This window comes from Chiloscyllium punctatum, chromosome 33, assembly GCF_047496795.1.
Source record: "Chiloscyllium punctatum isolate Juve2018m chromosome 33, sChiPun1.3, whole genome shotgun sequence".
Classification (NCBI taxonomy): domain Eukaryota; kingdom Metazoa; phylum Chordata; class Chondrichthyes; order Orectolobiformes; family Hemiscylliidae; genus Chiloscyllium; species Chiloscyllium punctatum.
Window position 1 is genome coordinate 10,185,735 of NC_092771.1, and position 12,849 is coordinate 10,198,583.

The window sequence follows — 12,849 nt, forward strand, 5'->3', positions numbered from 1 at the left end:
ATTCAAACTCTCCCTGTGACTATCAGCCCCTTCACTATCTCCTTTGATGATTTTGTTCTTCCCCCTGATCCCACCCCCATCTAGAGCCCGGTGCTGAGCATTGGCCTTTCATTCACTTCTCACTCAATTCAACCGCTCTTTCTTTCTCCCAGTGAACTTAACCACCCATTTGGACTATGCAGCTCCCAACATGCCTTGTCCCTGAACGGCCTACATCACTCATTCTCCCTTCTGCATCCCCAGATTCCTCCTCCTATTCTCCACGGCCCTTCACCTGTGCTACCAACAACCAGACCCTATAAATTCCATTCCCTATCAATCCTTTCTACCTTACCCACCCTAATCTGAACCTTCTGAGTTCAGCTTCGAGTTAAACCTCATTTCAGAAGTCTGTCCCAGTCACTTTTACTGATATCAGACAGTGTGGGTGCCTCATTTGGGCAGGCTGGTTGACCTGGTGAGGCTTCACCTCTTGCACTATACTTAAGAACTTGCATTAAGAAATTTTATACAAGCAAGACTGCTTATGATTGAGACTTCTCAAAGATTGACCTGGTCAAACATTACCCATTTACTGAGCATAGAGTTATACAGCATAGAAACAGACCCTTCGGTCCAACTTGTCCTTGCCAACCAGATATCCCAAATCAATCTAATCCCATTTGCCAGAATTTGGCTAATATCCCTCTAAACCCTTCCTATTCATATACACATCCAGATGCCTTTTACCAGCCTCCACCACTTCCTCTGGCAGCTCAATCCATACATGCACCACCGTCTGCATGAAAAAGTTGCCACTCAGATCCTTTTTAAATCTTTCCTCTTTCACCTTAAACCTATACTCTCTAGTTTTGGACTCTCCCATCCTGGGAAAAAGACCTTGTCTATTCACCCTATCTATGCCCCTCATGCTTTTAAAAATCTCTATAAGACACCCCTCAGTCACTGATGCTCCAGGGAAAATAGCCCCAGCCAATCAGCCTCTCCCTATAGCTCAAACCCTCCAACCCTGGCAACATCCTTGTAAATCTTTTCTGAACCTTTTCAAGTTTAACAACAATTCTTTTCTTTCCTATAGCAGGGGTATAAGCATTTACACACAAAAAAAAATGGCTTGGTTATGAAGGATCAAGAAATGGAAGATCTTTGGAATCACTGGGGTTTGGAGGGAGAAGTTTACCTGGCCAAGTACATGACTTGTTAGGATTATGAACCCAAGTGTTATAAATTTTTGGTGAGCAAAATTATGCCAGTGAACATACTTCCAGCAGTCTGGAGTGTTAATGTATATTCATAGCATGATAATTAATACAAAAGAGATTCCTGACCATGGGAGAGCTGATCTGTCTGTTCTGAGAACTTAATAGCAATGCTCTCTCCCATGCACGCACACACACATATAAGTCTATGGGGTGAAATTTGCATTTGCATATACATTGTGTTTTACTCAAAAAGCATACAATCTGCAGGCAGTCTATCCACGTAACATTTTATAAATCCCTACTTTAGAAATAGAACCAGTCTGACTCAAGATTGGGATACAGACAGACTCTACCTTCACACCTTTAATGCATTGTTTGAGCTGAGATGTCCCTTTTTTTCAGTATAAAATCTTAAGTTAGCTCGAGAATGTGACTTAAAAGAAGTTCTGGGATATAAATATTAATGAACCAAAACCTGCAACCCATTCTAAAAGATTGAAGACTTAACAGCAATCTAGGTTTGTTCAATATATTATTTCACTTACATGACATGATAATCTTTTGCTTACAAATTCTATGGCTTATGATCCTGCCCCACTAGCTACCTGATGAAGGAGCAGCGCTCCGAAAGCTAGTGCTTCCAAATAAACCTGTTGGACTATAACCTGGTGTTGTGTGATTTTTAACTTTGTCCACCCCAATTCAGCATCTCCACATCATTAACCCACCAGAAGGGAGCTGAATCTTTGCCTTCTCACCCATTAAAAAAACCCCTCCACTCACCTTTCTAAATGCTCTGGGTAGGTCTAGAGGATCTTTCCCCATGTGTATGTAAGATGCAAACTTTACTCCACGTCATTCCTGTCACTCAAAGAGGCCCCAGGATTCGATTTAAAAATGCAGTGTAAGTGTTGTTTTGAATTTGGTGCTGAGCGGCACTTCTTTTGAGCTAGGATAGAAGAGTCTTAACTCTGCATCTAGCTATTCAGTCTATGGGCTTTGTATACTAGATATTCACACTTGGTGTCAGACATTGGGAAGTGCTCCTTTCTTATGCTGATGAATACATATCCTACACTATATCAGGATTCTTTCAACTGTCTGAAGTACTTCACTGTCATTTACTTGTGTCGACTATCTGTACCTTGATCCTGGGCAATACACTTCAGAATATGCACTTATAATCATATTTGAAAATGCACAGATGCTTAAAACGTAAGACTTTGGAATATAAATTCCCCTTAGTGTTTAAAAATATTGTGAACTCTTAACATTTTTTAAGTGACCAACTAGGGCCTCACTGGTGGAAGTCATCGATTTGGGAACTCACATGCTCAAACTGCTATGTGTGGCATTTGACAGCAGACTGCTTTTTTTGGGCTGGTAGGTGCAAGATTCATGAACCTCATTCCTATAGACATTTTTGTATTATTTTAGTAACATTCAATCTCTGGATATGGCTGTGGCTTGATCAGCCAGCATTTATGGTCCATTCCTCATTGTCCTGTGGAAGGGGTTGAGAGCTGCTACATTGAATGGTTGCTGTACGTGTGTACTTAGGGAGGGAATTCCTTGGTGATGAAACACCATCGACGATGAAATAATACCGATATTTATCCAAATCAGCTGGGCTGTGATTTGGACAAGGTGATAGTCTCTCTAATAAGTGACAGCAGGTCCACTTGCTGACCACCGTCTTACAACGTTGTGTGCAAGTACTCCCTCCATATAATGGATAGATTTGCTCCTCCAATTTCTTGCTGGTATTAGTTGAGCTGGAGGTTGACATGGATTAGGACCTGAAAATTAAAGGGCTCAGGTTAGTTAAGAAGGACAGGAAGCTAGGAAAAGGTGGAGGGTGGGTCTGTTAGTTAATGATTTTATTAGCACATGGAGAGGGATGACCTAAATTCAGAAAATCTGGATGAGGAAGTGGTTGGGTAGAGATGAGAAATGATAAAGACAAGAAATCACACATACCTCCAAACAGTAACCACATGATAGAGTAGAGCACAAAGAAAGGAACATTGGGAGTTCCTCAGAAAGACATGTCAATTATCACGAGACTATGTATAGACTAGAAAAGTCAGATGGGGGCAAGGGAGTTCATAGAATCTTTTGGGATAGTTTCTTGTAATAGCATAATCTGTAGTTGACCAGAAAGCAGGATAATCTGGACCTGGTATTTTTTCTTTCACCCATAGGATATGGGCATCGCCGCTTGGCCAGCATTGATTTGCCTGTCTTTAGGTGCTCTTGAGAAGATGATGGTGAGTTGCCTTCTTGAACCACTGAGGCCCATGTGCTGGAGGTAGACTCACAATGCTGTTGGGAGGAGCTTCAAGGAGTTTGACCCAACAACACTGAAGGAACAGCAATACATTTCCAAGTTAGGATGGTGAGAAATTTGGTTAGAATGATGAAATTTGCTGATGACACAAAAACACAGTTAGGAAAGTAAGTTGTGGAGAGGACAGAGTTAGCACCTAGTTATATTATATACAACATACATGACCATGTCGTGTAAGATAACCAGGCCCAACCTCAGAGTACAGCAACTTGTTTTTTTTTCAAAAATATAATTTATTTGTAAAAATCATTTTTACACAGGTTCTAAATCAGTTCTCTACAGTCTTTGCGGAGAAAAAAAACAAACAAAACATTGGAATTTTGATATTTCTCATTGGTTCTCTACAGTTGCAAAAACCAAAGGCATTTCTGCTTATGTCTGTTTACAGTTCCTATTGACTCTATTTAATACATTTTCAGGCACCGTTAACATCTGATAACTGATCGCATCCTTGTTATGCTCCTGCCTTTGGATTCTCCTGCTCCTCAGATGCTGCCTGAACTGCTGCACTTTTCCAGCACCACACTCTCAACCATGTTATACTTTGGCAGAAAGACCTCATATAGTGGTCTTTCCCCACTGCACTTACTGCAGCTGCCCCAGCTTTAGCGTCCTTCAGCACTTGGTCTGGGCCTTGGAATGTGCCAGAATGCAGCACATGATTGAGGTCAACTCTTTACATTGGAAGACCAACCAGTTTCAGGCAGACCAAAGAGTGTCTTTCACCGAGTTGATAGTACTCCATGAGCAGTTGGTGTTTGTCTCAGTGTGAGTCTGGGCAACAGCCTGTGGAGCACAGAATCCTGTGTCATGGAGCTGCTCGGGATCAACCTCAACAAAAACCACTGCATCTCTCTCCATACCTTCTTTGCAAGGGAACATTCCAGAAGGAAATGTGTGACAGTCTCTACATCCCTCCACCCACTGCCCGCAGAACTTTGAGGGCAGTTTGAGGTGGCACAAAAACTCCATATATGAAGGATCTGATGGGCAGTGCCGCTCTCATCACCAGCCAAGCATTTGTAGTTAAAAGTATTTTTCTTCACAAATTTTTCCACACAAGATGGGTGATACAGAACAGTCCAGCTACTTGGAGCGTTCTGCGACATTGAGGCCAGGCACATCCTTTGCATGACCAAGACTGCTAAGGCACAGGATCAGAGAAATGGGCCAGTCCTGCACCATATGCAGCAATAACAAGAGTACCTCACACCTGATGGCCAGATTTTTACCTGCAATGGAGAGCACTGCTGTTCCTACTTGCACACCACTCTGAAGAACATTGGTTACCCCCTCCAAGGAACTGTCCTTTATATCGTGAGCTTACTTAAGATGTCCATCAGTCCTTTTGGATCCTAACTATCACATACAACATTCTCATGCAACAGACATTCTAGGTGATGGGAGACCACAGATTTGGGAGGTACTTGTGAAGGAAAACTGGCTCATTGGATAACAGGAGGAGAAAGTGAGGACTGCAGATGCTGGAGATCAGAGCTGAAAATGTGTTGCTGGAAAAGCGCAGCAGGTCAGGCAGCATCCAAGGAACAGGAGAATCGACGTTTTGGGCATCAGCCCTTCTTCAGGAATTCCTGAAGAAGGGCTGATGCCCGAAACGTCGAATCTCCTGTTCCTTGGATGCTGCCTGACCTGCTGCGCTTTTCCAGCAACACATTTTCAACATACAATAACAGACAAGATGTGTTTGTGGTGGAGGGAACAAGGGAAATCAGGTCCTGTATAATTTCAGAATTTCACCTGAGATTCTTCCCAATTGACACACATCCATGACTGCTGGGGTTTCTTTAATATTTCAGTTGGGGTTCAGGCTCTTGCCTCCAAAAAGGAAGCTTCTAGGTTCAATCCTACTCCAGGACAAAACATCTAATCTAACACTCCACTGTTAGAGGTGTTGCCTTTTGGATGAGAGGTGGAACTGAGGCCCTGGCTGCTCTTGGGGATGTAGAGGATCCCACTGCACTGCTTTCGAAGAAGAGCAGGAGAGTTACCTCTGTTATTTTGGCAACGTTTATTCTCAATTTACATCACTAAAAAGATAATCGCTTCATTATTGTTAGGATCTTGCTGGGCAGAAGTTGATTGCTGTATTTCCTACATCACAATATTGACACACTTAATTGGTGTAACATGCTTAGGAACTTCATTAGGTTGGGAAAAATGCTAAAATAAATTAAAGTCTTTTTATTTTTAAAGCAAGCTTATGGGAGTCTCTTTCAATGTCCCAAGTGGAGGTTTTTCAATTTTTCAATGAGTGTATGTTCAGATGTGCATTGAACATCTTGCCTACTTTGCTTTTCCTGTTTGTTTGTATCCTTCTTTCTGAAGCCTTTATGTTGCTAGGCAACACATTCTTAAAATTCAGGCAATTTCTTACAAGTTGTAGCTGATTGAGCCAGGCCATTCCCGTATCGCTGCATGAAGTCTTGTTGAGTACCGGTTTCAACAGACACATCCACATATGGACACCTCGGGCAGCTCGCTCTTCCCAAACTCTAAGATGACACCACTCAATCAGAGGGGGTGTTTCTCTCCACTGCCTTGGCTTTAATGTCCAGGCAGCATACAAGTTATCTGCTCTGGACTGACTATGAAACGTCTCCCTGTTGCTGTCAGATCCAGCTCAGCTAAACCTTTGCATTCATTTGTTGTCCCTTAGCTCACTGACCTACGTTATATCTCAGCCTGAATGTCTCAGACTTTCAATCCCTCCCTTTCTCTGTAAAGACCACCAGCTGTTTAAAATTCAGAAAATTTTGCCATTTCCGGACACTTATGGTATCCCTGAATTTTATCACTCTACTGTTGACAACAAAGGCTTCAACTGTCTAACTCCCAAGACCTGGAATTTCATCCCACGACCTCTCTACTTCTCCACAGTATGTCTTCCTGTAAGAAGCTCCTTAAACCTACCTTTCCTTCTCTAACCATATATTTAATTACCTTCATGTGGCTTGATGTCAATTTTTTTTGCCTGATGATATTTCTTGAAGGAATTTGGAGATGTTTTACCCCATTGAAGGTGCTGTAGCAATGTAATTGTTGTTTCTGTTGACATAATGGCCACTATGACACACTAAACATAGACTCCATCAAACAATTGTAGGAGTCTCAAATAAAGAATTATGGATGCTGGAGATCTGAGACAAAAACAGAAATCGTTGGAGAAACTCAGCAGACCTGGCAGCATCTGTGGAAAGAAAACAGAATTAATGATTCGAGTCCAGTGACTCTTTATCAGAACTGTCAATAGCTAGGACAAAGTGGTACTTATGGTGAAACTGAAGTGGAGAAGTTGGGGTATGGGGGAGAGATGTGTAGAAAGTGGAGACAGAGCCCAGAAAGAGAGAGATATGAAAGGGGTAGAAAGACAAGGAGATTATGGATGGCAGGCCAGAACAGAAGAATAGCTGAAAAAGTGACAAAACAGCTTAAAGTGAGAAAATGGGTTAGCTGAATGCAACCCAATGTGACAATGGGCCTAGGATCATGCAGGAATGAGTGACTGTGCTAAAAGCGACCCATGGGTTTAGAAGAGATTTACGAGGATGTTGCCGGTTATGGAAGGTTTGAGTTATAAAGAAAGGCTGGACAGGCTGGGACTTTTTTCACTGGAGCGTGGGAGGTTGAAAGGCAACCTCAGAGGTTTATAAAATAATGAGGTGTATAGATAGAGTTAATATTAGTTGTCTTTTCCTTGGGATGTGGGATTTCAAAACGATGGGGCAGATTTTTAAGGTGAGAGGAGAAAGATTTAAAAAAAACAGGAGGAGCAAATGTTTTACACAGAAGGTAGTTTGTCTGTGGAATGAACTTTGTGAGGAAGTGGTGGATGTGGGTACAGTTACAATGTGTAAAAGACATCTGGATAAGTACATGAATAGGAAAGGTTTGAAGGGATATGAGCTAATGATGGATGCAGGAATTCGTGGTGTGGTAAGTGACGACCGGGGGGGGATTCCTATCATCATTGTGTGAGAAAACAGAAGGGGTGAGGGCAGAAGTGTGGGAGATAGGTCGAATATGGCTAAGGGCCCCGACTTCAGCACGATGGAGTCCCAGTTGAGGAAAAAGGTGGGCATTTCCAAGGCCCACTTGCAGAAGGTGGTATCGTCAAAACAAGTGCGATGGACGTGGAGAAACGGGGAGAATGGGATGGCATCCTTATAGAAGGCAGGGTGTGAGGATATACAGTTCAATATAACTCTGGCAGTTGGTGGGTTTGTAATGTTTATTGTGGCCAGCCTATTCTCAGAAATGGAAACAGAAATGTCAAGGAAGGGAAGGGAGGAGTTAAAGATGGACCAGGTGGAGGTAAAGGCAGGATGGAAATTGGAAGCAAAATTAATAAATGTTTCCAAGTCCAAATGAGAGGGGACAACAGCACAAACCATGTCATCGATGTATCGGAGAAAGGCTTGTGGGGAGGGACCGAGTAAGACTGAACAATGAAAGTTCCGCACACCCCACAAAGAGACAGACATAACTGGGACCCACCCAGGTATCCATGGCCATACCTTTGACTTGAAGAGAGTGAAAAGAGTTAAAGGAGAGGTTGTTTAAAGTGAGGACAAGCTCGGCCAGATGGAGGAGGGTGGTGGTGGATGTGGTCAGTTCAGGCCTTTGTTCCAGGAAGAAGCAAAGAGCCATGAGACCATCCTGATTGGGGGGTGGGGTAGGTGGGGTGGGGGGTGGTTGGATATATAAAGGGATAACACATCCATGGTGAGGAAGAGGCAGCTGGAGTCTGTAAACTGGAAATTCTAAAACTGACATAAGACCTTGGAAGAATTGCAGGTGCAAGTGGGAAGGGATTAGACAAAGTAGGAAGAAGTAAGTTCCGTGTGGCAAGAACAGGCAGTAACAGTGAGTCTGCCCGGGCAGTCCCATTTGTGGGTAATGGGGAGAAGATAGAAGTCGACTGTACAGGAATGGGGTCTATGAGCTGGGAGGCTGTTGCAGGAGATCGCCAGAGATCAGATTGGTGACATTCGTGGACACAATGGCCTGATGCTCGATGGTTGGTTTACAGCCCGGGGGGTGACAGGAGGAGGTATCTGAGAGCTGACGCTCAGCTTCTGCAATGTAGAGGTCAGTATGCCAGACAAGAACAGCACCACCCTTATCAGCAGGCTTGATGGCAAAATCAGGATTGGGTCTGAGAGCATGGAGAATTGGAGAAGACGTTTGCCACATGAGCCGTCTGCATTTCATATCCAAGGTGAGACAGTATGTTTTGCAGGTGAAATAGCTTTAAACATTTTCTCCATAGAATCATCACTTCAGGAGAGGAGGGGGTAAGCTGGTGGGACAAACAAAATAATGTGCATCTCACCTCTGTATTATGTAATGCCGTTTAATAATGGATATCAGAAAATTTGAGTGCTCCAGAATCATAGATTCATGGAATCATAGAATCATAAAAGCAGGCCATTTGGCCCATCGAGTCCACACCGACCCTCCGAACAGCATCCCACCCAGACCCACTCCCCTACCCTATCCCTGTAACCCTGCAATTCCCATGGCTAATCCACCTAGCATGCACATCCCCGGACACTGCCGGCAATTTACCTTGGCCAGTCCACCTAACCTGTACATCTTTGGAGATCTAGGGGAAGAAAGCAGAGTCATGGTTTCAAGTCCAGTGATGCAGTTCTGAAGAAGTATCTTTGAAAGTCTGGTCTTATGGCAATGTCACTTAGTTAGTAATTTGGAGGCCCAGCCTAGGGATCAGGGAAAATAGAGACTAAGGCAGCTGGTGAAATTGAAACTCAATTAATAAAATTTGGAATTAAAAGCAGTCTCAGGAATGCTGACCATGAAAATAACATAGATTTTTGTGAAAACACACCTGGTTCTCTAATGTCCTTTAGGAAAGGAAATCTACCATCATTATCTGGCCTAGTCTGGATGTGATTCCAGACCCCACAGCGATTTCATTGTTGCTGAACTACATTCTTAAACAATTACAGTACTCTGTTAGGAATACAATTAGGGATGGACCACCCTTGCCAGTGACACTCACTAACCATGAAAGAATGAAGAGAAAAGCATGACATTCAGTGAATTAACTTTTGAAATATTATTGCTATGTTATTTTTAAGGTGATGGAAATTCACAATATTAGATTAGATTACTTAGATTACTTACAGTGTGGAAACAGGCCCTCCGGCCCAACAAGTCCACACCGCCCCGCCGAAGCGTAACCCACCCATATCCCTACATCTACATCTAGATCTACCCCTTACCTAACACTAGGGGCAATTTAGCATGGCCAATTCACCTGACCTGCACATCTTTGGACTGTGGGAGGAAACCGGAGCACCCGGAGGAAACCCACGCAGACACGGGGAGAACGTGCAAACTCCACACAGTCAGTCGCCTGAGGCGGGAATTGAACCCGGGTCTCCGGCGCTGCGAGGCAGCAGTGCTAACCACTGTGCCACCGTGCCGCCCACGATTATAATCAGCAGGATCCCGTATATAGAAAACATACTGGATGACAAGTCAATCAGTTGGTTTTGATGAATAAATGGGCAGTTGGCATTTCAGTTCAACATCACAGCTGAAGGATGGGACCTATAATAATGCAGCACTTCCTCAACGCTGCACAGAAAATCATTAGTACAGACTACATGCCAGGTCTGGGAGAGGGGCTAGAATCTGTAACCTGCTGATGTAAAGGTGTAACAATTTTAATACAAATTCCAGGCAGAGGAAAAAAAAAGTTGGATTATCTTTGTGCCTAAACATTAATCTGCTGTGAGTCATTAAGCTTGGAGAGAGGCTTATTATGGTGCACTAACAACCGCATCAGTGAGTTTAATCAATGGTTAACCCTTTTAAAATTATAATTTAGTTTTCATTGCATGAAATATTTGATTTAAATTTATAACAAGAACATTTAAAAAATGGAAATCCTACAAAATCCTTTAGCCCACATTACAGTAACAATCTGATGTTTCCACCGGTTTAAATAAATATCGCATCAAAAAGGCTAATTTTTCTAAGCATACATCAAAGCAAGTTTGAACTCAATGATTTACAACAAAAACAGAAATTGCATGAAAAGTTTAGCAGGTCTGGCAGCATCTGTGGAGAAAACTCAGAGCTAAAGTTTCGGGTCTGGTGAGCTTTCTTCAGAACTGGACCCTCAAAACATTAAGGAGGAGAAAGTGAGGACTGCAGATGCTGGAGATCAGAGTTGAGAGTGTGGTGCTGGAAAAGCAGAGCAGGTCGGGCAGCATCCGAGGAGCAGGAGAATCAACGTTTCAGGCATAAGCCTGATGAAGGGCTTATGCCCAAAACGTCGACTCTGCTCCTCAGATGCTACACGACCTGCTGTGCTTTTCCAGCACCACACTCTTGACCCTGAATCATTTAGTCTGCTTTCTCTCCACAGATACTCCAGAACTGCTGAGATTTTCCAGCAATTCTGTTTTTGTTTCTGATTATCAGCATCCGCAGTTCTTTCGGTTTTTTTGTTTTAAAGGGTTTACAGTTGCCTCATGCAACTGCAGACTATTGAATGCACCAGACAAACCACCAGCCTTAAATACCTTGTTGACATGTTAATTAGTATCTATTTATCTTGTAGTGCCAGAACATCTGTGTAGAAGATGATGTTTTAACAAGTCTTAGCAAGACAGATATATGTAATGTTCCACAATTATGATAATAATCCACTAGCCGTTTCTATATTAAATATGTTAATGAGAGCTGAATAGGCTGGGGCTATTTTCCCTGGAGCATTGGAGGCTGAGGGGTGACCTTATAGAGGTTCATAAAATCATGAGGGGCATGAATAGGGTAAATATTCAAGGAGTTTTCCCCAGAATGTGGGAGTCCATTGGTTTGGGTGAGAGAGGAAATATTTAAAAGGGACCTAAGGGGCAACATTTTCACACAGAGTGTGGTGCGTGCGCGGAATGAGCTGCCAGAGGAAGTGGTGGAGGCTGGTACATTAAAGCATTTAAGAGGCATCTGAACGGGTACATGAATAGGAAGGGTTCAGTGGGATATGGGCCAAATGCTGGTAAATGGGACTAGATTAATTTAGGATGTTTGGTTGGCATGGATGAGTTGAGCTGAAGGGTCTGTTTCCATGTTTGGCTCTATGAGTCTATAGGTTTAGGGTGAGAGGGGAAAGATATAAAAGAGACCTAAGCGGTAACTTTTTCTCGCGTAGGGTGGAACGGGTATGGAATGAGCTGCCAGAGGAAGTGGTGGAGGCTGGTACAATTGCAACATTTAAGAGGCATTTGGATGGGTATATGAATAGGAAGGGTTTGGAGGGATGTGGGCCGGGTGCTGGCAGGTGGGGCTAGATTGGGTTGGGATATCTGGTCGGCATGGACGGTTTGGACCGAAGGGTCTGTTTCCATGCTGTACATCTCTATGACTCTATGAGTCTATGACTGTCAGGGTCCCTGTGATTGGCAGTGCTAATCATCTACAGGTAATGTATTCACCAGGTGGTGTATCTGTAGGTTCAGTTATAACCATTATTAACCAGAAAATCCTACATTTGTCAGTCTTATTCTGCAGAATGTAAGGACAAATTGTTGTTGTTGGCTGGTGTTTGTTAGTTCGGGAGAAAAAGAAATCAAGCAGCCGACTGCTTTTCATTCACAGGAAGAATTCCAAACACTAAAAACCCCACAAGCCTGTAGTTCAAAGATCAGCTGAAGTTCAGTGGTACTTGCCCAGTTGTTAGAAGTTTCCCACCGACCGGCTATCTCATCTTGTTGCCCGTGGCGATGAATTCTTGCTGGGGTGGGGAATCTTTGCTGAATCACAGGCCTCCAATGGAATTGTTTGCTGAAACCTCCTTTGGGAATTCAGCAGGATGGTTGGCTGGATGTCTGCAATGGGAAAACCAAGAGCTCATTTATTTCATTTGCTTGAGATTATTATGGGAAAAGGTCGAAGGTTGGAGCTTGGAATGGGACTGTCAGTTTCACTGAGCAAGCAGCAATAATTCAATTAACTCTTTAATTTTCTACTTTCTGAGTAGGATTCTATTTCACAGGTTATACAAATGAGCTGGAATGCAGCCCAATAAATTATATTGTTAACCTTACCAGCTTCAGTCAGTATTGAAAAGGCCCTGCTGAGAATGGGCTCAGAAGGAAACTTTTATCTTCTTCATTTAATGAATAAAAGTGACAAAGTACTTTGAAACAGGCTGACAATAAAGGTGCAGACATTTGAACCTGAATAAAATGTCAGTCAGGATTAGATTCAGTTGTGAATGGTTTGAAAATAGAAATTCGCCAT

General features: G+C 43.0%; 1 long non-coding RNA gene across 1 annotated transcript in view; it reads right to left on the reverse strand.

Moving 5' to 3' along the window:
- Nucleotides 1–1,486: 1,486 nt before the first annotated feature.
- Nucleotides 1,487–12,849, reverse strand: part of LOC140458417 (uncharacterized) — a 34,267-nt gene continuing 22,904 nt past the window's right edge. The window contains exons 2-3 of the long non-coding RNA XR_011953490.1: nucleotides 12,276–12,434; nucleotides 1,487–3,001 (exon numbers count right to left, since the gene is read on the reverse strand). This is a non-coding gene — a long non-coding RNA (uncharacterized lncRNA). The remainder of the gene's footprint in view (nucleotides 3,002–12,275; nucleotides 12,435–12,849) is intronic.